We start from the raw sequence: 27334 nt of genomic DNA on the forward strand, positions 1-27334 counted from the left end.
TTAGTGAGAAAATAGGAAACCAAAGAGACTTTAGAATAGGAAAGAGACCATCAGAATAGTGAAAGATATTGGGGGAGGGAGGTAGAGAGAAGAGAAATAACTCTTAAAGGAAAGTTTTCAAATAATGCTATGTCCATACATGATGGTATCCATACCAATCTCACTAATAGGTATGGAGAGAAAGAGGTAGCAGGGTAGGATCTAAATGGAAATACATATATTTTGAGCATGTACCTATTTATCACTTTAAGTCTCACTAGGATGTATAACTAACATTTACCAAAAATGTATTTTTAAATGAAATCTTAATATTTCACAGTAATTGAAAAGGAAATTAAAGTCATATAGATTATATTAGAGTAAAATAAAATTTCTGGACATGCTGGGCATGGTGGCGTACATTTATAATCCCAGCGCTTGGGAGACTGAAACAAGAGGATCGCACAGGTTCGAAGTCAGCCTCAGCTATCTAGTGAGACTCTCAGCAACTTAGGAAGACCCTGTTTCTGAATAAAATATTTAAAAAATTAGGTCTGGGAGTATAGCCCAGAGGTAGATAGTCCCTGAGTTCCACCCCCCAGTACCACCAAAAACAAAACAAAAAAATCTCTGAACAGAGTAAAAGGGCTTCTGTAGTGTGAGCAAGCTAATAAGATTGCACATGGAAATTATTTCAGTGACTTATAACAAAGAAAAAAAAAACCATAAACTTTATACAAAGTTCCAAGAAGAAAACATACTAAAATAAAAACATAATCCAAGTAATATAAGGATAACCTCCACAAATGATTTTTACAGTAGAACAACTCAAACTAAAATAAAGAGCTAAATGATAAAAAAATGAGAATTTTTAATTATCATGACAAAGGGAAAAATCTTGTAATTAGTAAACTAGAAAAAGCATAGGATATACTTGGATAAAAAACAATTTAAATTATTTTAAAACATGGAAGAGCTGGGCGTGGTGGCACACACTTCTAATCTCCGTGCTTGAGAGGTGGAGAAAGGAGGATTACACAGATTCGAAGCAAGCCTCGCTGGCTTAAGAGACCCTGTTTCCAAATAAAAAAGTATAAAATAGGTCTGGGAGTGTAGCCCAGAGGTAGAAGGGTTTTCAGGAACCTCAGTACCACCTAAATAAGTAAATAAATAAATAATAAATAAAACATGGAAGAAAGTATAGAGATAATTTCAGTGAACACATCGGTGAAACAAGTAATCAGTGAAAAAATAGAAATAGAAATGAAAAAATATTCTACATTCATAAATGGTTCCCTAAAGTAAAGAACTTGACATATGTATTAGCACAATTATTAAAATATGTAATAAAAGTAAGGTGTGCTGGCGCACACCTGTAATCCCAACATTCGGGAGGCTGAGACCAGAGGATCATGCTTAGTGGTTAGTGGTTAGCCCCACCTACTTAGTGAGGCCCTTTGCAACTTAGTGAGACCCTGTTTCAAAATAAAGAATAAAAAACAGAGCAGGTTGTGTAGCTCAGAGGTCAAATACCCCTGGGTTACACCCCCAGCCCACAAAACAAAAACAAAAAAACAAAAACAAAACAAAACAAAATATGTAATAAAGTATACTGCCATGAAATTAATAAAAATGTAATAAAGACTCCAGAAAAAAAAATGACAGTCTTCAAAATAAATTATACCTCATGATTAGTTGATATAATTTCAGAAAAATTAAACACATTTCCTAAAGAAAATAAAATGTGACCCAAGAATTTGTTACTCAGAAAAATATGCTTGATGATGAAGGCTATAGTCATCCTAAAGAATGAAAACATTTATGCATAAAACACAGCCCGATGCGCAGCAAGACAGCAAGGCCAAAGATGGAGCCTCAGAGGCCAGGATAGGAGCCTGCCCAGTGCCTAGGCCAGTGCCGGGGCCAGTGAGACCTGAATTAGAGTCTGCCATGAGACAAGGCCTGTGTTGGGGCCTCTGAGGCCAAGATCAGAGCCTGCAGAAGGGTGAGGCCAGTGCTAGGGCCAGTGAGGCCAAGATCGGAGCCTGCCATGAGGCAAGGCCTGTGCTGGGGCCTCGGAGGCTGGGATCAGAGCCTGCCAAGGGGTGAGGCCACTGTCAGAGCCAGAGAGGCTGAGATTGGGGCCTGCTATGAGGCAAGGCTAGTGCTGGGGCCTTCGAGGCCGGAACTGGAGCCAGCCAAGGGGTGAGGCTGGTGCCGGGGTCAGCGAAACTGGGATCTGAGCCTGTTTTGAGGCAAGGTCAGTGCTGGGGCCTCCGAGGCTGGGATTAGAGCCTCCTGAGGGGTAAGGCCAGTGTCAGGACCAGCGAGGCTGGGATCAGAGCCTACCCTGAGGCAAGGCTGATGCTACGGCCAGTGAGATTGGCATCTGGGCCCCTCCTGAGGCAAAGCTGGTACTGGGGCCTCCAAGGCCGGTATCGGAACCTGCTGAGGAATGAGGCCAGTGCTGGGGCCAGCAGGGCCAGGATCAGAGCCTGCCTCGAGGCAAGGCCTGTGTTAGGGCCTCTGAGGATGGGATCGGAGCCTGCTGAAGGGTGAGGCCAGAGCTGTGGCCAGCGAGGCTGGGATCGGGGCCTACTGTGAGGCAAGGCCAGTGTTGTGGCCTCTGAGGTCAGGATCGGAGCCTGCCAAAGGGTGAGGCCAGAGCCGTGGACAGCGAGGCCAGGATCGGGACCTGCCTTGAGGCAAGGCTGGTACTAGGGCCTCCGAGGCCTGAATCAGAGCCTGCTGAGGGGTGAGGCCAGTGCTGGGGCCAAAGAGGCCTGGATTGAGGCCTACTGTGAGGCAAGGCCAGTGCTGTGGCCTCCGAGGCCAGGATCTGAGCCTGTCAAGGGGTGAGGGCAGTGTCGGGGCCAGTGAGGCCAGGATCAGAGCCTGGCATGAGGCAAAGCCGGTGCTGGGGCCTCCGAGGCCAGAATCAGAGCCTGCTGAGGGGTGAGGCTGGTGTCAGGACCAAGGAGGCTGGGATTGGAGCCTTCCAGGAGGCAAGGCTGGTACCAGGACAAGTGAGGCCAGGATTGGGGCCTGCAATGAGCAAGGCCAGTGCTATGGCTCCGAGGCTGGAATCAGAGCCTGCAGAGGGGTGAGGCCAGTGTCGTGGCCAGCAAGGCCAGGATCAGAGCCTGCTCTGAGGCAGGACCTTTGCTGGGGGCTCGGAGGCAGAGATCAGAGCCTGCCAAGGACGAGGTTGATGCCACAGCCAGTGAGGGTGGATTGGAGTCTGCCATGAGACAAGGCAGGTGCCAGGGCCTCAGAGGCTGGGATTAGAGCCTGTGGAGGGGGGGGGGGGCAGCGCTTGGGTCAGCAAGGCTGGGATCGGTGCCTGCCATTTGGTGAGGTTGTAGCTGGAGCCAGGGAGGCTGAGATAGTAGCTAGCCTAAAGACAAGGACAGTGCTGGGGCCCCTGATGCTGGGATAGGAGCCTGCTATGAGACAAGGCCAGTACTGGAGCCAGCGAGGCTGGGAGCAGAATCTATGGGTGGCCAGGCTGGTGCTGGAGCCTTCAAGAGTGGGATTGGAACTTGTAAAGCGGCATACAAAAAGAAATATCACAGAAAAAAAAATCAAAATCGGATGCTCTCCCTATTTTCCAAAACTAGGAAGAAATAGGTAATAGGAGAAAATCTAATGGAAGAAGGGGCCCTATGGAGTAGCAATTATGGTGACCAATCAGAGGGGATGGGATGGGGGAAGATGGAATCTCTTTAAAGCACATGATGTACGTAAATAAATATATCAATGTTAAAAACTACATTAAGCATGGGATTGAGGGAGGGTGAGGGAGTGGGATGGAGATTGGATAAATGTTGGGGTGTGTGCATACAGCGCCTAAAGAGATGCAGCCTTCCTTGGCCTGAACGGCCTGCAGGCTAAGGCAAAGCTTTAGGTAAAGTTTAAGAACTTCCGCAGTAAAATGATTCAGCAGAAAAGGGGCTAAGATGGCGCCTGGAGGAAGCTACGAAGGCGTGGTTTCCCCATTCATTATGGGTGGGGAGACTGAGCAGTTTTCCCCTTTTTCCCTTTAAAGGAGCTTCCACACACATGAATGGCTCATGTACTGGCCTGGGATTGGCTGTGAACTACGTGCTAGTGATCTTTATCCTGATAGGCTAGGCTATTTCCCATTGGAAATTACCCTCGTGGTTTTGTGCTATATATATGATTGCTTGAAGAGGAATAAATGAGACCTTGCTTGATATATTTCCCAGCTCTGTGTGCTGATCGGGCCATCGGTACTCATCATCTCACCAAGCCCCGCCGCTGTCTGGCTGGATCTCGACAGATAAAAGTTGATTGGACGATGTGTACTTGGATATACTAACAAGTCTTGTATTCCATTGTGATGTTTGACTACAATGCACCAATAAAACTATATTTTTTTTAAAAAGAAAACATTTAGGGACATTTTAGAAATTTTTCTGTAGAAAAAAAAACAACAAAAACAAACCATACAAAACAAATTAGGGATAATACTAAGTGAATTAGAAGACAAATTAAAAAGGAGAAATCATTCAATTAAAAATTGGGTAGCTTCCGGGAAGATGGCGACCGAGAAAAGCGGGGCTTAAGAGCCCCGCTAACAACTAATCTCCATTACCACAAAATCAGCGCCTTTCATAGCCAGAAACCACCATCACCAGAGAAACAAAAAAATCACCAGGCTCCAGAGAGAAAGTAGACTGAGAACAGAGCTCAGAGCCATAGAGGAGATACACCGGCCTCACGCCCGAGGACGCAGCAGCAGCGCCATACTGCCTGCGGCAGCAGCGATTTCACCGGACGGCTACAGCAAGCCGAGGTGAGCCGCTGCGGAAGAGCCAGGCGGGATTTCTCGCCGCAGGTAAAATCTAAAGCTCCCAGTGGCTGAGCTCAGCACAAGCTGCAGGGATTCAGAGTGGAAATCAAAACCAAGAAGAAATACGCCAGCTTCAAGGCCGAGGGCATAGCAGCGGCGCCATATTGCCACCGGCGGCAGCAGCAGAGAATTCACCAAATCCAGTACAGCTACATCTGTGTACTCAAGAAGAGTGAGTCAAATTGCGGGCCACAGAGGAGAAATCCCAGTACTGTACTCCCTGGGACTTGACCCAGGGGGGGAGGGGCGGTGGCAGAGATATCATACCATAGGAGAACATGCAACCTGGCACACCCCACAGTCTAAAGCAGCCTCTATCGACTCTCTGGGTCGGAGACTCTGTGATACAACCCAGTAAAGGAGTAGTGGGGTCTGAGATACTACAGACTCGAGATCCAGAACACCTTAAGTGAAGTCATAGTGACCCAAGGGAAGAACCCACAGAAGGAACAAACTTCCTAAATCATGGGAAAGAGGAATAATACTGGAGCAATGAATGCCCACAAACCCACAACATCAGAACCCGATAAAACAGAAAATCAGAGATTTCTAGAAGATCAAATCAGGAAAATAACTGTAGAAATAATAGAGGTGCTTCGAAAAGAACTCAGAGAGAGCCAAAAAGAGATAAAGGATGCAATTAATGAAGTAAAGGCCTGAATTCAAAGCACAAACAACCGATTAGACCACATGGAGAACAGAATCTCGCTCTTAGAAGATGATCATTCCAAAAATGAACGCATAGTTTCTAATCTAGGAAAAAATATCCGACAGCAAGAATCTGATATTGAAGAAATATGGGCCCATTTTATGAGAGCTAACCTAAGAATCATTGGAATAGAGGAGGGAAAAGAAAGTGAAACCAAAGGGATCAACAATCTCTTCAAGGAAGTAATAGCAGAAAATTTTCCAAACATAGAGCAAGAGGTCGATACACAGGTCCAGGAAACTTATAGAACTCCCTTTAGACAGGATCAGAGAAGAGGATCCCCACGCCACATAATTGTCAAAATGACCAATGTGGAAGCCAAGCAGAGAATCTTAAAGGCAACAAAAACAAAGGGCCAAGTGACATTCAGAGGCAAACCAATTAGAATCACTCCAGACTTCCCAAACCAAGTCATGAGAGCCAGAAGGGCTTGGAGTAACATATTCCAAACTCTGAAAGAAAACAACTTCCAGCCAAAAATTTCCTACCCAGCAAAACTTTCTATCAAATTAGATGGAGAAATAAGAAGCTTCCATGACAAACAGAAACTGAAGGAATTTATGTCTTCAAAACCAGAGCTATAGAAAATACTCAGAGATTAACTACAAAGAAGAAATAGGTAACACACACCAGAACCAGAGAAACAAGAGTTTCCATCCAACAGACAACTAAGATTGGTTATCTGTGGAGATTCATTATTTATGTTAGTCTTTTACCTATCTCTAAATGGTATTGTTTGCCTTTATTGTTGTTAATTTTTAGGATTTCTAGTTGGAATATTAATATACCTTCAGATATAGCATTTGGAAATATTTTATCCCATTCTATTAGTAACTGTTAACTCTGTTTACATTGTCTTTGGATATACAATATTTTTTTTTATTTTTTAGGGAGTTTGTATACTCTTCTGTTGCCTGTGCCATTGAAATCATATCCAAGAAATCACTGCCAGTTTCAATGTTGTGAGGTTTTATGACCCAGTTTTTCTCCTAAAAGTTTATAGTCTTAAGATTTATATTTAGGTCTTTTATCTATTTTGAGTTAATATTTGTATATGGGATTAGGTAAGGGTCCAACTTTATTCTTTTCCATGTAATTATTATGTTTCAACAATATTTAGTTAAAAGATTATTATTTCTACCACCAAATGTTCGTGGAAACCTTGTCAAAAATAACTTGACAATATAGGGAAGAATTTAGCTCTAGGCTTTTATTTAACTCCAATGGTTTATATATCTGCCTTTAGAATAGTACTACACTGTTTCAATTATTGTAGCTTTATATGGTTTGAAATCAGAAAATATATATCTTCTAGCTTTGTTCTTTTTCAAGATCATTTTGGGTATCTAGAGTCCATTTTCCATATTAGGATAGATTTTTTTCCTGAAAAATAAATATATAAATATATGATAGTTTCACCTAAAAAAATAGAAAAAAAATATTCTCTGGTAAGAAAGAAAGTAAAAAGAAATATTGGAATGTTATCTTTAAGTCATCAAAAGCTTGGTATCAGACAAATGAAACTGTTATGTGAGATTATCATTTTTAATTTTGGATAAATTGCTACAATACTAGATGTCAACCACTAAGCCAAGCATGGGAGGGAGGGATGGGGAGAGAATGGGGTGGGGATCGGGTGGGGGCTGACTGGGCAATGTGTGCATGTATGTCTACAAAAGTATGTATCCCAGTATGATGTATGAATACAGTGCACCAATAAAAAATAAAAAATAAAGAATAAAAATTGTGTAAATTGCTGAAATACAATAGAATTTAAATGCTATAAATTTTACGTTTTTTTTATAATTTTCACAAGCTTATAACTTTATTATTTCTGGGTGTTTTTTTATTACTGGGGATTGTTCTATTTCTGATCTATACCTACAACCCTGTTTTGTTTATTTTATGAAATAGGGTCTCACTAAATTTTTGAGGGCTTTGCTATATTGCTGAACTGGCCTTGAACCTAAAATCCTTCTAGATGTCTCAGGCTCTCAAGCACTGAAATTTCAGCTATGTACCACCACACCTGGATATGATGTTAAAAAAAGCAAGTTAACTCTTAATTCACTTGTCTTCATTTCAAAGTAGTTGTTTTGTATTTGTATATTTTGTCTTCCTACAAATAATGTTTTCTTCATCCTTGACAGTTTAATATCTAGAATATAATATTTCCTCATTTTAGAATGCTATTTATACAATATGGTTATATATCATCATGAGATTCAAGATAAAATAATATTATATAACAATAGTTTTTTCCAGTCACTTCTATCTTGGAAAAGCTAGAACTCCAAACTCTTTGTTCAGAACCAAAAGTCTTCTGAAATTGATTTCTGTCTACTGTTACTTTAGGCTAAGCTCCTTAAAAATCTTACACAGGGAATGCACTATTTCGGAATTAGCCACAGATTTGAAGATAATTTATAAATAAATTTTGTTTTTTTTCTATGTGCTATCAGCTTTCCAGAATCCCCCCTACCTCAATTTCCAACTATTCTAACATCCACAAACTCTAAACTGATTTTTTCTTATCAGTGTGATAATCACTTTCTCTTAAAGCTTCTTATATGTTTCTCCAGATCTGAGAAGTATCTTCAGCAGGAAGATGTAATAAATATGGTGTTTAATTAGGTTTCATTTATTTTTCAACAACAACAATACTGATCTCTCCAGTTCCTGCCTGATGTTTGTTTCCAGATCATTTAAGCCATTGATTTTGTATGTGATTCCCAGTACTCTAATTGTTCTTGAGTAGAAGTGATCTAAGCTCATTTTTCTTTGATTCCAGAGAAGAAAGCAGGTAAGTTTTGTTATAATCTAGTAATTTTCTCACTAATTTATGTTGCTTATAAATTCTATGCAATATTTTTAATGTTATTATAATCACCATTGTCATTTTAATTTTAATATTAACTAAAATATTAATTTTTCTCACTGTTTATTACTCATTCCACAAGATTTTATTGGGTTCTTTCCATTTAGGTAGCTATATGTATACATACATATATATTTGGTGCATTGTAGTCATACATCACAATGGAATACAAGACTTGTAAGGATATATAAGTACACATCATCCAATTAGCCTTTATCCAATTCCCATCCCCTTCCCTTTCTTCCCTCAATTCCATGCTTGATTGTTGATTAACTTTGATACATTTGTTTATACACATCATGAGTTTTAAAGAGATTCCACCCCCCCATCCCATCACCTCTGACTGTTCACCTTAGTTGCTCCTCAATAGGGCCCTTTCATCAACTAGATCTCCTCCTATTACTGATTTCTTCCTAATTTTTGCATATTAGGGAAAGCATCTGGTTTTTTTATTTTCTGTGATATTTCTCTGTGTATGCCACATTGCAAATTCCAATCCCACTCTTGAAGGCCCCAGCACTGTCCTGGCCACCTGGCAGACTCTGATCCCGGGCTCACTGGCTCCAGCACTGGCCTTGCCTCATGGCAGGCTCCAATCCCAGTCTTACTGGCCCCAGCACTGGCCTAACCCCTCAGCAGGCTCTGATCCTGGTCTCGGACGGAGGCCCCAGCACTGGCATTGCCTCACAGCAGGCTCCAATCCTGGCTTCACTGGCCCTGGCACCAGCCTCACCCCTCAGCTGGCTCCAATCCCAGCCTCTGAGGCCCCAGAAACAGTCTTGCTTCATGGCAGGTTCCGATCCTGGATTTCGGTGGCCCCAGCATCAGCCTCACCCCTCAGCAGGCTCCGAATATTGCCTTGGAGGCCCCAGCACTGGACTTGCCTCATGGTGGACCCCAATCCCGGCCAGGCCGTCCACGGACCTGGCCCTATCTGTCAGCAGGCTCCGATCCCAGCGTTGGAGGCCCCAGCCCCAGCCTTGCCTTACGGTAGGCCCCGATACCGGCCTCATCCATCGGCAGGCTTCGATCCCTGTCTCGTGGGCCCCAACACGGGCCTTGCTTCATGGAAGACACCAATCCTGGCCTCAGTGGCCCCAGAACTGGCCTAACCCCTCGGCAGGCTCTGATCCTGGCCTCAGAGGTCCAAGCACCGGTCTTGCTTCACAGTAGCCTCCAATCCAAGCCTCACTGGCCCTAACATCAGCCTCACCCCTTGGCAGGCTCTGATCCTGATCCTTGTCTCAGACAAAGGCCCCAGCACCGGCACTGCCTCAAGGAAGGCTCCAATCCAGCCTCCCTGGCCCTGGCACTGGCCTAGCCACACATCAGGCTCCTATCCTGACTTCAGAGTCCCTGGCACTGGCCTTGCTGTTCATCAGGCTCTGGTCTCTGTCACTATGAGCAGGTTGTCTACAGATGTTCCCTTTCTTTCTTTATTTCTTTCTTTTTTTGGTGATGCTGGGGTTCCTGGAAACCCCTCTACCTCCGGGCTACACTCCTGGAGACCTGAGTCTTTATTTTAAATATCTATTTTTATTTGGAAACAGGGCCTCTTAAGCCAGCGAGTCTGACCTCATACCAGCGTGATCCTCCTGTCTCTGCCTCCCAAGCACTCGGATTACAAGCATGCGCCACCACGCCTGGCATTCTTCCATTTTTTTTTTTTTTAATATGAGAAAGCACAGAATGTTTTTTTTTTTTTTTTCAAAAGCTGGGACTCCAGATACCTAGTGGCAATAATTTTGTCTTCCCTCCAAAGGTAAAAGTCCACAGCTTCACTTCGGAAAGCAGGCTCTGCTGTTCCACGTGCACCCTGGACTCTCACTCTGCACCAAAGAGAGAGGTGGCCATGAGGGCTGATGACTCCCAGAACACACAGTGTGTAGGCCCATCCCCGCTATGCGGGGCTCCCTCTGACACACCCCAAACTCTTTTGCCACTTAGTAGGTTGTCCAGTCTTCTCGAGCATGTGTGGCAGAAGCAGCCAGTCTACTTTTGGGAAGATTTCCTTGAAAGCTCAAGGTGGACTTGGCTGGATCATCTGCCCCTCCAAATTCTACCTTTGGGGCAATTTCTTCAGGAGATCAAGTTTGGTTGAATCAGATGTCTGCCTTTCCAAAATAACAGGCTCCACCTCTGCCGCCACCAGCACTAGCACTGGGGTGCCCACTCTCCTGGCATCCAGTCCCTCCACTGGTGCCGCCGCGCCATTGGTGCTGCCATGCAGCTGCCTTCCACCTGGTTCCCGCTGAGCTCCTTCCTTACATGATATGATGTCCAGAATTCTTAAGTCTGTGTGGCAGGGGCAGTCCCTCTTTGTGGAGATTTCTTCCCCAAAAGTTTCAGGTGAATTGGATAGAGTTTGTCTGCATCTCCTGAGTCCTGGCAGCCGCCACCATCTTGGCCCCTCTTCAATATTTTATTTATTTATTCATTTATTTATTTTTAAGGGGTTGTCAGATCGATCACTCAGCAACAATGAATTTTATCTCCATTCCAAGAGCAGAGGCCCACAGCCTCACCGTGAAGTGCAGGATCTGCTGTTGCAGGTACACCTCAGCCCCTGGTGCAGCACTGGAGCGCGGCAGCCAGGTGCGCTGAGTTCCCGGGACATGTGACTGGACTCCTTGCCTGGCACTGCTCGGCTTCCTCCATCACACCCGGGGTTATTTTTCTTACAAGATAAGATGTTAAGTGTCCCCAGCATGCATGGCTGAAGTGGTCTTTTCTCTAATCCCTTCTGGGATGATTTTCCAAAAATCACTTTTCTTGCATGGCGGGTGCCTCCTTGTCATCTTGCTTCTAATTCCGCCATTATCCACTCTCTCTTCTGTATTCTAGATAGGAAGTTGTCCCAATCTGATATGAAACCAAAATCTGGTGTCCAGGGTTTCCCTGGGGAAAGCTTATCCTTATCGTGACCATGATCGCCAGTGTGACCGCTGCTGCCACCATCTTAACTGTCTCTGCATATAACTTTTTGAAAAACTAAGATCACAAATCCACATACTTAAACAGAAAATGTGCTCACTCTTGAGAACAGAACATACCACAACTTTCTTTTATAACACAATGGGCAGAAAAGAATGTGCTCAGTAAATGCTTCCCCATTGGATAAAGTTTAATATTATTATATATGCTGTAACCTCTTGGGAAATCAACATCTTCACCATGAGCTGTCATGTGATAAAGTCCAAATTTAGCCAATTTAGTATGTCCCTTTTGGTCCAACAGAATATTATGAGGAGACGGTACCTGATGTACCATACCATGTTTATTCATATACTGCAAGCCCCAAAGTACTTCAAATGCTATGCACAAAACCTTTGAATAGGTCGCAGATTTCCTCTCTTGAAACAAATCTTCCAGATTCTGTTCACAGTGTTCTGCCACCACTACCAGTCTTTCATGTTTTCCCCTAGAAATATCCACATACTGGCACAGTCTGGAATGGGTAATGGTCTTTAGGATTTGAAAATACCCTAAAATTTTGATGGAATATGGTGTAAGAGGAAGTCCATTGGTTTCACAAACATCATGTGGCAGAGGTGAGGCAAAGAAGGTAAAGGCACCCATTTCAGCATCACTCAAGGGAAACATTTTGCAGTCCTAGGATTTTCCAAGATAATATCTGGGTCAGGGGAAGCAGGCACAAAGACAAGGGGAATGGAGTTTCTACTCGAGGGTGGCCCCAGCGCTGCGCCTACGGCTGGTATGGCTACTACTGCTTGGTGCACCAGGTTCTGAGCACTCATTTCATTTCAGGTTCTTCTGGGACACCCAGATCTCTGAGGGTCTCTCTCTCTCTCTCTCTCTCTCTCTCTCTCTCTCTCTCTCTCTCTCTCTCTTGGTGGTACTGGGGTTCCTGGAAACCCTTCTCTGGGCTACACTCCCAGACCTGTTTATATTTTTATGTGGAAACAGGGTCTCTTAAGCCAGCGAGGCTGGCTTTGAACCTGAGTGATCCTCCTGTCTCTGCCTCCCAAGCTTGGGCATTACAGGGTGTGCCACCACACCTGGCTTAGGTAGCTACATATTTCAATAATAAGTTAGCATGATTGAAAAAATACTACATAAGATCATTGTGGTAAATACTTCAGAAATATTATATAAACTAATCATCAAAACATTCCTAGAAGACAATACTCATATATTTATACAATTTAGAATCATTAAGTATTTGGATGAGGTCACATAACATATGATATAGATAGATTTATTTTAGATCCCTAACTTCTAATATTTATATTATACTGTTTTCTACTAATGAAATTGTAGATATATTTCTGTGTTACTTGGCTCTACTTTCAGATCATTGTCTCTATTCATTCTTCCATTCATAATGTCAGGTTTAAATAGGTTTGTCAAGTCATTGCAAACCTAGACATGAATATTGTATTGCTATGAGAGAAAATGATATCATTTGGGCTAAAATGTTCTCCCTATCATTTATACTAAATTCCAACCTCACTTTCATATTTTAATCTTTTTCTGTAGCTGCTAATGCAAATTATTTAATTCAATTTAATAGCATTGATGAATAATAGGACTCTTGGTGGGGTGTTTCTTTGTTTTTATTTTGTTTCATTTTGTGTTTTTTTTTAAACTGGGGATTGAACCTAGAGGCATTCTACCTCCAAGATACACCACCAGTCCATGTTTATTTTTATTTGGAAAGAGAGTCTCACTAGGTTACTGAGATACTTGCTAACTTGCTGAGGCTGGCTTTGAGTCTGACAATCTCCTATCTCAGTCTCCCAAGTAATGAAATGTGCACCACCACATCCAGCTCTTAGTAGGGTCTTTAGTTCCATAAAATCAAAACAATCCTGTTAGGTAGACAGATGAGAGATGAACAGTGCAGGGAATGGAATGAGACTGAGGATCCAGTCAGTCTTCATGAGAAGATTCACTGTTCAGAGGCAGTTGCCATTTAAGACTCCTTCACCACTATGGTATCACTTAGGCACCTTTGAGAACATTTCCAACATGGTACAAACAGTGCAGGTGCATTAAGCTTTGGCACAAAAAGAGATAATGACACTCCAAAATGCATATACATCAGGAGAAGTTTTCCAGACTAAATAAAGCTTGCCACATAGAGAAACTGAAGCTGTGTTCCACTCCAGAATGGGACCATTCTAGGCTCTTTCACTGGAACGTAACCTTTTTACATTGTCTTGTCTTAAACTGTATCCTCACTTTCCTTAATAAATTCCACACATTCCCCTATTTGTGCTCTATATTTAAAATCCTTCTCTTGGGAAGCAAGGACTGAGGAACAATCCAACTATTTCAGAATAATTATAGAATTTCCTTTCAGTCGATCCTGGTACCTACTTTACTTCCTTTCCCATAAAGACAGTAAAATACTGAAGTTGGCATTATGCCCAGAAGATTGGGAGATAAAGCCTTATTTTCAGTTCATCAAAGTTTCTGCTGACAGTCTTAATGGTCACAGGGTCTCCTAGAGTCTGGAGTCTCTCTACATCTGTGTCATTCTGTCAGGTAACTTTCATTTTGGGGGAAATATTGAGGATCAATCTTGGGGGTATTTTACCTCTGGGTTAACCCTCCCAGCCATTTCTATTTTTTTTTTATTTTGAAGCAGAATCTTTTAAGTTGCTGAGAGTCTCACTAAGCTCTTTAAGCCATCTTCAAACCTATAACTCTCCTGTCTAAGCCTCTCAAGAATTATAGGTGTGTACCACCATGCCACTGTGTCAGATAACTTAGTGAACATTTTTTTGGTGGTACTGGGGTTCCTGGAAACCCTTCTACCTCAGGGATACACTCCCAGACCTATTTTATACTTTTTATTTGGAAACAGGGTCTCTTAATCCAGCGAGGCTGACTTCAAATCTGTGCAATCCTCGTCTCCACCTCCCAAGCATGGGGATTACAAGCGTGCACCACCATGCCCGTAAACTTAATGAACTATTTTAATAAAAACTCCACAACAACCATAAAACCTCTTGGAGTTTAGGCTATTCTAAATTTTCCTTTCTTTACTACCCTTATTATCAGCTTAATATAATGATTAAGAATCTAGTCTTAATATATGCACTTAAGTGTATAACATTATGTGAAATTCAGGAAATGATTTCAAGTAACATTGTATATGAACATTTAGTAAGAGTTTGTAAAACACTGTATATTATGAAATATTAATGCTATAAGAGTTAAATATGTAAGATGGTTAGAACAATAGTACTTAGTAAGTCCTCAATTTACATTATTATTATTAGTAGTAGTATTGTTATCATTATTATTTTGCAGTTCTGGGAATGGAACCCAGGGGCATTCTACCTCTGAGATATACCCCCAGGCCCATTTTTTTATTCTTTATTTTAAAAAAGGTTCTCACTGAGTTGCAAAGGGCCTCACTAAGTAGTATCTGAGGCTGTTCTTGAACTGTCATCCTTCTGTCTCAGCCTCCTGAATGCTGAGATTACAAGCCTGAGCCACCACACCTGGTCTAGCAGTTATTAATAGCTGCTTAAAACTGGAATATAGCTGGGTGTGGTGGTGCATGCTTGTAATCTCCACGCTTGGGAGGCAGAGACAGGAGGGTCGCGCAGGTTCAAAGCCAGCCTCGCTGGCTTAAGAAACCCTGTTTCCAAATAAAGAGACATAAAAATAGGTCTGAGAATGTAGCCCAGAGAAGGGTTCCATACTCAGTACCTACAAACAAACAAACTGGAATATAATGAAAATAAAAATCTATGAAAAACCAGCAGATATCAATTATGGAAAATCTTGAATCATACGTGAATGATTATAGAGACTATATCATATCATTGACACTGTAATTTTATTCTTATCCTTTTGACAGGAAAACTTTTAGACAGGAACACATATAAAGTGACTTAATGCGAATGTGACAGCCATCCAAATAATAAGATCATTTTCCTAGCAATAGTAGCCAATAATTGAGAAGTCATGTCTGTAGTACATTTTACGCACATCTGCCATCTTTTATGACCACCAAACTCCTCCCTGTTCTTTATAAGATGATAAAATGAAACACACCTTATCTTCTTTATCACATTGTATGCTCAATAGGTGATATAATTTTGTTTTACCAAAACAGTAATAAATTGATGAAGAGTAAGATTAAACCCATTGAGTGGCTGTTTTACTTTAATCTTTTGATATAAGTTTTAAGAGACTAACAAGACTGTTTTCAATATTATTACTGAATTTTATCCAAATATCTATGAATAGTTACTTTACACAGAACTTTGATTAAACAAATTTCTATAAATAAATCATATTCAGATGATGTTTTTGGTAGAAGTTGTCATATAGAAACAATGTATAGTATCCTTAGTTCAGTACACAGTTTAGGTTACAAACTTTCAGCATGTTGAGGTACAAGAGAAAGCAAAAATGTAAACTAAAAAAAAAAAACATGGGAGATTCAAAATGGCGACTATGGGACACAGCACTTCTCAGTAGCTGAAATAAATAAAGTTCAACAACCTAGAAGGCAGCATCTTAACCAACAACATAAATATATCTCAGGAACCAAAACAGATCCAGGAACCTCAGCAGAAGGAATCCAGAAACCCTGAACTACGAGATCCATGCAAAAAAAAAAAAAAGTTTGGGCATCAGATCTGTTGCAGACACGACTGGGCCGCCCACCGGTACCAGCGTGGGTTGCCGGCCCAAACCACAATCCCTGGAGCAGACTGACACCACCGTGGCAAAATAATCCAAGAGTTTGAAAACAAACATAAAGCTCCACCATCTTAAGCAACGAGCGGCGTCTGAGCCAGAAGCCTGTGTTCTCACCAAAGACGGGACCACAGTAGCCCAGCGAGTCCTCCGTACACCTGGATCAAGGAAGCCAGGTATCTGAGTGTGTCCAGAGAAGCAACAGGTCTTAGGGTGTGCCCCAGGTCTGGCACTAGCCATGGGCGCCCATTTCCCGCCCCAGGACCCACCACTACCCTTGTGTGCCCTGACCATGCCCCAGGACCCCGCTAGTTGTCTGTGCCAACTGCACTCCTAGACACAGTGCTCAACTTGTGGGCCTAGCTTGTGCGCTTTGTCTGAGCCTGGGCACTAACCTCGGAGGCCCAGCCCCCTCCCCAGGACAGCAATAGCTGTGTGCAGCCCACACGCACCCCGAGATCAGGAGCTATCCTTGGGTCCCCAGCCTGCGCACCTGGTCTAGTACTAGCCGTGTATGCCTGCCCCATGCCCGGGAACCTAGTGCTACCCTCATGCGCTCTGCCTGAGCCAAAGACCAGTGCTAGACCCTGTGCTCCACCTATTCCCCCAGACCTTTCTGTGCCCATACCACACCCCAGACCCACAGCTGGCTATCTTCGCCTGCTCCACAACCAGAGACTTGGCACTAGTTCAGAGCACCCAGCCCACACACTGGGTCTAGCTCTAGCCCTGTATAACCAGCCCGAGCCCTGGACCAGGCGCTAGGCATCTGAGCCCACCCACACCTGGGTCCAGTGATAGCCGTGCACTCAGCCTGCGCCCTGGGACCAGGCAGTGCTCTGGTGGTAATTGTGTGCATCCCAGGACCCTACAGGAACCCTTTGCCCATGGTGCATCTTAGGAACCCACAGGCTAGCCCAGTTAGAATTTCCAGAGACACAGGAAAAGTCATCAAGATGCAATACCTACACAACACCTCAGGGGGAGGTTCCAAGATTACTTTGGACATCCTCTACCCCTGTGGTAGGGAAGCACAAGCCTGACTCTAGGGTGGAGAGTGAAAAGATGCTGACTACAGGCTAGAAATACACAGAACCAGGGAAGTGTACAGAATTTATTAACAGTGACACCAGATGCCCTGACACCTAAACCCAAAGTTGTCAAAGGAAAGAAAGGTGTCCAAACACCCAGAGAGTGGCCTAAGAAGTTGATAATAGAGTATAGAGCAAATTAAGAGACATTGCATTATACTCCATATAATAAAATGACCAACATAGATGTCAAGGAAATAATCTTAAAAGCAGTAAGAACAAAAGCACGGGTGACATATAGAGGCAAAACAATAAGAATCACTCTAGACTATACATCCAAAATCATGAATGCCAGGAGAGACTGGCATGATATGATCCAGACCCTGGAAGAAAACAACTTCCACACAAAACTGCTATATCCATCAAAACTACTATTCAGAATTGATGGAGAAACAAAAGTGTTTCAAGATAAGCAGAACTTCAAAAAATTCATGAATTCTAATCCAACACTAGAGAAAATACTTAAAGAAATAAACCATAAAGAAGAAAAAAGAAGCGGACTCCAGAACCAGAGAAGAGATGAAGTTGATCAGCAGGGCATCTAAGTAAGAAGAAATAATACTATATACAACAGAAGATAGAACACAAAATGACAGGAAACAAACACCATATTTCAATAATAACACTGAACATCAAAGGTCTTAACTCTCCAATCAAAAGACACACACTGGCAGTGTGGATCAAAAATATAATTCAAATATATGCTGTTTGCAAGTAACTCACCTTACAGCAAAAGACATCCACAGACTGAAAGTGAATGGATGGAAAAAAGATATATCATGCCAAAGGGGACCAAAGAAGGGCAGGAGAAGCAACACTGATATCCAACAAAACAGACTTTAAGCTAAAACACATCAGAGGAGAAAAAGAAGGGCACTTCCTTTTATTAAAAGGAACAATCCACCAAGAAGATATAATGATAGTAAATGGTTATGCCCTGAATGTGGGTGCAGCCACATTTTTAATGCAAACCCTCTTGGACATGAGTGCAGGGAGGGGGGGTGGGCAGGTGGTCCGTCTTTCTCCCTGGAATGCCCGGTGCCTGGTGGGGGGCGAGTGGCCCGACCCATGCCTTGGAAGGCCCGGAGCTAGGAGGGGGGCAGGTGGTCTGGCCTGCTCCCCAGAAGGCCCAGAACTGGAATTACAGGAGTGCATGACCATGACCAGTTTCCCTTACTGTTAGGAATAGATTAGAATCTACTTGTGGCCACACTCATGAAATTGTCTGGAGTCTTTAAAAATGTATCCGTGACATAGAAATTGGGCACATTTGTTTTCCTTTTTTAAACCAGAGAAATACTTTAATGTCCATCAAAACATTTCTGAGGAGATTGCAGAATGTTGCACATTTTAGTTAAAAAATAAATAATATTTCATTAAATTCTACTTCAGTTAACTTTCACAAAAAATGAATGATGGTAAATAGTATTTCTAAAAAACAAATCTGAAGGTTATGTTATGTAGAAAACACTAGATTAGTATCAATTTGAATGAGACTTTACATATTAATTACATAGTTTGTAAGAACTATTGTCACATCTCTTCAACCATTTCATTCAAAGGTTCATGAAAGCTTTTGAAGCCAAATGATAAATGAAACAGATTAAATTGCAAATAAAAAATCATGAATAGAAAATCTCATATCCAATAAAGCAGACTTTAAGCCAAAACTTGTCAGAAGAGAAAAAGTAGTCACTTGTTATAAATAATAGGAACAATCAAACAATAAGATATAATGATAGTACACATTTACGCCTCAAAAGTGGGTGTAACCATTTTATAAAAATCACTTCAGGACATTAGTTATCAAATATATCCAAATACAATAATATTGGGAGCCTTCACCACACCACTTACACCACTAGATTGATATTTCAGACCAAAAAATGAGTAGACATTTTAGGCCTAAAGAACACTATAAACCAATGGGACCTAATGGAAATATACAGAATATTCTAATTAACAACTATGAATTCAAATTCTTCTTAGCTGCTCATGAAAGCTTTTCCAAATTAGAACATACTCTGGGCCACAAAGCAAGTACCAGCAAATTCAAAACAATGTATTATAATTTATTGCATCTTTTCAGATAATAAGGGAATGAGAACAAAAATCAATAACAAGAAAATTTTAAAAATTACATAACTACATGAAGACTGAGTTATACACTATTGAAAAAAGACTGCATTATAGAAGAAATAATGAGAGGAGTAAAATTTTCTAAATTTAAATACAAATAGGGCACAACATATAAAAACATATGGGACACTTTGAAAGTGGTATTAAGAGGAAAAATTTATAACATAGCATGCCCTTTTAAAAAAAAATCACCAAATAAACAATCTAACAACATATCTCAAGACACTTCTAAAATAGCAACATCCTAATGCTAAAGCCAGTAGAATGAAGAAAATCATTAAAATCACAGTATAAATTAATGGAATAGAGAAAATGACAATTCAAAAGATCAACAAAATAAAAAGCTGGTTTTTTGAAAAATTAATATTGGCTGGATGTGGTGGCACACACTTGTAATCCCAGCATTCAGGAGGCTCAGACAGGAGGATTATAATTATAGTTCATGGTCAGCCTCAGCTCCTTAGTGAGATCCTTTGTAACTCAGTGAGACCCTTTTTAAAGATAAAAGAATAAAAAATCGGGCTGAAGGTGTAGCTTGGAGGTAGAATGCCATCTCCAGTACAACAAAAAAGACTCAGAAGGATAGTGGTTTGACAGCCTCGAGTACTTAATGAGGCCCTCTGCAACTCAAATGAGACTCTGTTTCAATATAAAGAATAAAAATAAAATAAGGTTGAGGGTGTCTCTCAGAGGTAGAATGCCCCTGGGTTTTGTCCCCAGTACAACTACAACAACAAAAATTCTCCCAAGCTGTTAGATAGGCAGAATTAATATAATCAAAATGACCAGCCTACCAAAAACAATATATTCAACACAATCCCTATAAAAAACACAGTAGTCAGTTTTCACAAATCTAGAGAAATCAGTTATGAAATTTACATAAAAAAACAAAATACCAGACTATTCAAAGGAATTTTCACCAATAAAAAATCATACTAGAGGCATCACAATATACAATTTCAAATTATACTACAAAAATAATAAAAACAGCATGGCATTTACACAAAAACAGACGTAGCAACCAATGGAACTGAATAGATGACTCAGAAAATAGCCACACGTATATAACCAATTTATCTTTGATAAAGGTGCTAAAGACATACACTTGAGAAAGGATAGCCTTTTCAACAAATGATGATGGAAAAATTGTCTATCTATGTGTAGAAAAATGGATTTAAACCAAAACCTCTCACACTAAGCAAGAGTCAACTTAAGATGGTCTAAAGACTTAGAAATTAAACCAGAAACTTTTAATAAGCAAAAAGAGGATATTGAACCAACATTACAATAAACAATTACAGGTTAATATTTTTTCAATAAGACCCCAAAATCTCAGAAAATTAAAGCAAGGATTAATTAATTGGATAGCACTAAATTTGAAATCTGCACAGCAAAGGAAAGCATCAATAATCTACAGAGACAGTCTGAAAAATGGGAGATCTTCTCCACCTACCCATCTGATAAACTTAAAATATCTAGAATATTTAATGTTCTCAAAAGCATAACATTAAAAAACAAATAATCCAAAAATGGGCAATAAAGCTGAATAGACTCTTTTAAAAAAGAAATACAAATGGACAACAAATATATAAAAAGTATTTAACATTTTTTGCAATCAGGAAAATGCAGGTCAAAACTACACTTTGATTTCATCTAACTCCAATTATGATGGTAATCATCAAGAACAAAAATGATAATAAATGCCGGGAAGGGTGTCAGGAGATAGGAACCCTACTACACTGTTGGTGGGAATGAAAACTAATACAGGCACTATGGACATCATTGTGGAGGTTTCTAAGAAGATTTGGAATGGAACTACCCTAAGATTCAGCAATAGCTCTGCTGGGCACCTTCTAAAGCAAATGAAACTGAAAAATTATAATGATACTTGCATTTCCATGTTCATATTAGCACAATTTATAACAGTCAAATTATGGAACCAGCCAAGGTGTCCATCACCTGGATAAATGAATTAGAAAATGTTGATGCATACACCCAGTGGAAGTTTACTTCACCCTAAAAGAGTACAAAATTATACCATCTACAGAAAAATGAATGCAACATGACAATATTAAACAGAGTATAGCCTGTCTCAAAAAATGAGTAGATGTATGTAGATTATATGTGAAAGCTAGAGAGATATTTGAAAATAAGGACAACATTAGATAAATGAGCAGAAATTCTGGAGGTTGAATGAGGGGCATTAGGGAAGGAAAAGTGGGTGTTAAAGTCATAAAATGCAGTAGTTGAAATAGTGCCAAAAATATACAAAATTATCATTTCCAATTTCAAAGACAAATGGATGGAGGATAGGGGGCACAGTAGAAAAGGTGCCAAGAGTTGTGTTCATGTAATTTTCTAATACTCTGTATTCAAATATGATATAAAATTAATCACAAGGCACTAAATTTAAAAATGTTTAATTAGTGAAGAAAACTTGAACAGTAGATCATTCAACTTATGCTTATATTAGTAAAATTTTATTTAAAGTAATGTTTAGTAAAATAAATGTTTAGTATTTAAAAAGAAAAAAATAATAAATGGAATAGGAATAAACGAGTTTCTGCTCATTAATGTTACCATGAAGAGTGAAAATATCCTACATAATAGGAGAATATCTTTGCCAGCTATTTTTCTGAGAGAAGAATAATATCTAGAATATAAAATTATAAAAGAAAACTAATAACCCAATCAGGAAATGAACAATTAAACTAAGTATACACTTTATAAAAGAAATAAAGCTGACCAATACATACATGAAAAATTGTTCAACATCATTAGCAATCATAAAGATACAAATTAAAACTCCTTTCATCTAACCCCAATTTAAAGAGTAGTCACCAAGAAATCAAACAGCAATAAATGGTGAGGATGTGGGGAAATAGGAACTCTTTTATGCTGTTGGTGGGATTGCAAATGAGTGCAGCTGCCATAGAAAACACTGTGGAGTTTCCTCAGAAACATAGGAATGGATCCACCATATGATCTACCTATACCACTCCTTGGTATCTTTCCAAAGGTACCAAAATATAAATTTATAGTAAAACATGCATATTCATGTTTATAGTAGCAGAATTCTTAATAGCCAAATGATGAAATCAACCCAGATATCTATAAACAGATGAATGAATCACAAAGTTATAGATTATAAACACAATAGAATTCTACTCAACAAAAATAATAAAATTATGTCATTTGTGGGAAAATGGATGGGCTTGGAGAACATTATATGTTAAGTAGCATAGCCTATCACAGAAAGTGAAGGGCCATATGTTTTCTCTTATATACAGTAGCTAGAGCAATTGAGATATAACATTTAGACAATTGAGGATCAATTTCAGTAGAGCTAGGAAGGTATTTGGGGGGATGAGGGAATAGGGAGATGGAATGTTAATAAAGAAAACACTTCCACTTAAATTATGTACATGTTTGTGAAAACTAATGCCAATCTCAGTATCATGTATGGGGTAGGGGAATAGTGGAGAGTGAGCTAGGGGAAAGCTCACCAAGTCCTTGAGTGTATGTACATCACTATAGCTATGAACTACATTATCATGTAAGACTATAATGCACCAATACAAGTATAAAAAATAGAACAAAAATTATGTTCATATTCAAGAACCAATTTATTAAACACATGCTTATATAACATGACTTAGTTTTATACTCATTTATTCTGTCTCCATGGATACTATTACCCTAAATCAGCTTCTACAAAGTTTATCATCTCAAATCATGCACTCAACTGGTTGATTCTTCTTATGATTGGGCTGTCAATTAAGGTATTATACATTGGGAAAATACCTCCTAGAAGACTACCTAAATAAAAAATGTCTCTATTAACTTTCACAAAAAAGAAAACACTGAAAAATTTATGCCTTTGGAATTTAGTTAACAACAATTTTAACTTAACAGTTCAGCACAATTATAGGTTTTACTTTTTATGAACTCAGTAAGCCTCTAAAAACTAAAATACAAATTTTCTCAAGTGATAATGCAGTTGATATTATATAGTATTTTATTAAATCTTTAGTATTATTATTACTGAGATTTGGTATTAAAGTATGTAGTATTCTATGTTATGAGATACTATGCCTGTTGAGTATTTGTGCCACAGGGGAAAAAATAAGAATGCATATATTTGGGTCTAATGTAGAAGAAAAATCCATTAATAATTTATTTCTGTACTTTACTAATTAAATTTACTAATAAAACTCATATGACATTGTTTTATTGCTTGGAGGGGGGAAGGGAAAACAGGGGTGGGAGGGGGAGAGGGCATCAAGTATAGTTTAAATGTATACCATTTATGTTCAATAAAAAATTAAAAAAAATTCATTGCCACCATTTTCTTAAGTGGTTTTCTTTTTTCTTCAGTTACTAATTCCTTTAGCCATTGTTTTAATCCTATATGTAGACAGTATGACTACCTTTTATTCTTTTCAGAATTATTCAACTTATTTACTCCTAATTATTCTTCAAAATAATATTATTTCCTCATGAAATATTTTGTTTTCCCCTGTAGTGAAGTCTCCATGTCATATCCTCTCATAACACCTTATATTGTTTGTTTATAGTATGTATCAGAAAAGTAATTGTTTCTTTTGATGTTAATTTTATCAGTTTTTAAACTTTGGGTGTACAGGAGAAACATAACTTTTACTGGTATATTGGTATTATCTGCCACATAATTGATAATATATTGTTGTTCAATAAATGTAGGAGTGAAAAAAAACAACCATGAACAAAAGCATACAACTACAGAAAGAAATCAGTTGAGATGGTAATCATAAAGTGAAAGCATATATTTTATTCATTTAAACAATTCTAAATTTTTTATTAAATTTTCTTCTCATATGAACATTCAGATTCCATTTTAAAACAACCAATTTGACTTCAATTGGCATAAAATTAAAAGAAAAATATATTTTATTTGATATTTCTTGAAATATTAGTAGGTCTAATATCAGGTAAAAAAGATTCTGTGAATTGCAACAAATATTCTAGTTTGAGGAAATCTGGATGTGTGGATACATTTATTAAAATCATTATCTTAACTTTACAGATTTAAGTGCATATGTTATTTGTCTTTGTACAAGTGTACTATTGCCTTAACACAAGTACAAACACATGTGTATGCATAGAACCAGATTATCTATTCTAAATTCAATCACAAATAAATGATTATAGAGCTAAAATATTTCTTTATTAGAATAAATTTAAATTACATTGAGATACATACTGAAATTTTATTATGCACATAGCAGACTCATCAAATAAACTTTTGGTAAAATTGAGTTTTCCTTTTGAGTTAAAAGCTATTCCTGTATTTTTCACTTCATTTTTAAATGCATTCACAGGATTGTAGGCAGTCAGTAGTTTTATTCATGAATGAAAAATGAATTCATTTGATTAGATAGCTATTGGCAACTTGTTTTCAGTAAAATATTGAAGTTATGAAGCATTTAGCAATAACATTAAACAGTCAGGAAACAAATATTTTTCTTTGATAATATTTATGTAAGAGACTTATGTTCTTATTTTCTGCAGTGTTTTAACATATATCATAATTTTTATTATCAAATAGGGCATTATTCTCTTACTCTGCACTCAAAACTGTGATCATTTCTCAGCCTCCTAGAATTGGAATTATATGCATGCCCCACCACATCCAGCTATGGATGCATACTTTTGATGACTCTTCTTCTTATCAAAAACACAAATATTTTTGAATTACAGTATCACCATTATAATTGTATTGAACCTCCATTTTACTTCTTAAATATCAATAAAATTATTAAAAATAAATAATTTAAAAGGGATCACTTCAAATAAATTGCTTGGATAAGATATAAACACTGTGGTAGACAGTCACTGCTTTAATGGACCCTCCCTCACATAATCCTGAACACTCTTCTTCCTTATCTAACTCAGGAAAAAAATATAATTGTACAGACATAAAATTTGCTAGCAAGGAAAATACACCATCTCATTGGACACATAAATAAGTCGTATATGCATACAGAGTATTTTATTTTACTGAGATACTTTAATGCTTGACTTCTGTAGAATATTTCTTATACAACATGTATTTATGGTTTATTAGCCAGCCTGCTTTCTGTTTACAATAGCTATATTGTTGAATAAGCAGACAGGAATTGTTATTGAACAACTGTTCTCCACTGAATTCCTGAGATCATTCTTTTATCTCTCTCTATATGTATATCTATATGTATAGGTATATCTATATGTATATAAAACACATACACAAACATATGTACCTTGCAAGAAAAAGTATATCTGAGTAAAATACTTTATTTCTGTTTATATATAAATACTGCAGTATAAAATGTCCTGGTGTACATTATTTGTGACAGAAATTCAAGAAAAATAAAACTAATAAAACCATCTCTAGCATAATTTAACATGACTCAGATGCAAATTTTTAAAATCACTGGAGTTATATTTTTGATTGTTTTACATTGAGAAGCTTAGTGTCTTGAAAAATAACAGTGATGTTTAATTATATGTAGAAAGTTAGAAAATTACATGCATAATTTTTCATCCTCAAATGACTTTTTCTCCCCTTGATGCCATAATATTAAGGGCTTGACCAATATTTTTTATTAAGAAAAGAAATGATAAATTGTCATAGCAATACTAATTGGTTTAAGAAACCAATAGCACAGGTATATATAGTATAAATCAATTTATTTGTCTGAATTTAATTGACTCGTGCTGTATTCAGGTAAGAAAATATCACAGCAAATCCCATTTATATATACAATGAATACATACTAATAAAAATAAAATAAAATAAAATAAACTATTTTAGATTTAAGATGTGAATAAATTTAAGATTATTTAAAAAATGCCCTTAAACTATTAGAGGAAGTATTTCTGTCTGGATTTTATTTTAGTTAGTTTTATTTTATTTATATTTAAGTATATTTTTATTGGTGCATTGTAGTAAAACATCTCAAAGGCATACAAGACTCGTGAGGATATCCAAGTACACATCATCCAATTAGCCTTTATTCAATCCCCATTCCATTCCCTCCCCCTCCCTCAATCCCATGCTTGATTTAGTGATTAACTTTGATATATTTAAGTACATCATGTGCTTTAAAGAGAGTCCATTTCCCCCCCTTCTGTCCCCTCTGATAGTTCACCTTAATTGCTCCTCCATAGGGCCTTTCTTCAACAAGATTTCCTCCTGTTACCCATTTCTTCCTACTTTTTGCATATTGAGGAAAGCATCTGACTTTTTATTTTCTGTGATATTTCCCTGTGGATGCTGCATTGCAGGCTCCAATCCCAGCCTCACTAACCCCAGCACCAGTCTCACCACCTGGCAGGCTCCGATCCTTGTCTCGGAGGCCATAGCACCGGCCTTGCTTTATGGTAGTCTCCTATGCCAGCCTCTCAGGCCCCAATATTGGCAGGCTTCAATCCCATTCTTTGGAGGAGGCCCCAACACCGTCCTTGCCTCATGGCAGGCTCCAATCCCAGCCTCACTGGCCTCGGCACTGGCCTTACCACATGGCAGGCTCCAATCCCGGCCTCGGAGGCCCCAGCACCGGCCTTGCCATAAGCCAGGTTCCAATCCCGGCCTGGCAGACCCCAGTGCCAGCCTCATCACAAGGCAGGCTCCAATCCCAGCCTTGACTCATGGCAGGCTCTGATACAGGCCTCAGAGGTCCCAGCAACGGCCTCACTGAACGGCAGTTTCCTATCTCCAACTCGGAGACCCCAGCACCACCCTTGCCTTATAGCAGGATCCTATCCTGGCCTCACTGGCCCTGGCACCGGCCTCACTGCACAGCAGTCTCTGATCCTGGCCTCGGAGGCCCAGAACCGGCCTTGCCTTATGGCAGACTCCAATTCTAGCCTGGTAGGCCCCAGCACCAGCCTTGCCTCATGGCAGGCTCTGATCCTGGTCTCACTGGCCCTAGCACTGGCTTCACAGCATGGCA

Source organism: Muscardinus avellanarius, assembly GCF_963383645.1.
Source record: "Muscardinus avellanarius genome assembly, chromosome: X".
Taxonomy (NCBI): domain Eukaryota; kingdom Metazoa; phylum Chordata; class Mammalia; order Rodentia; family Gliridae; genus Muscardinus; species Muscardinus avellanarius.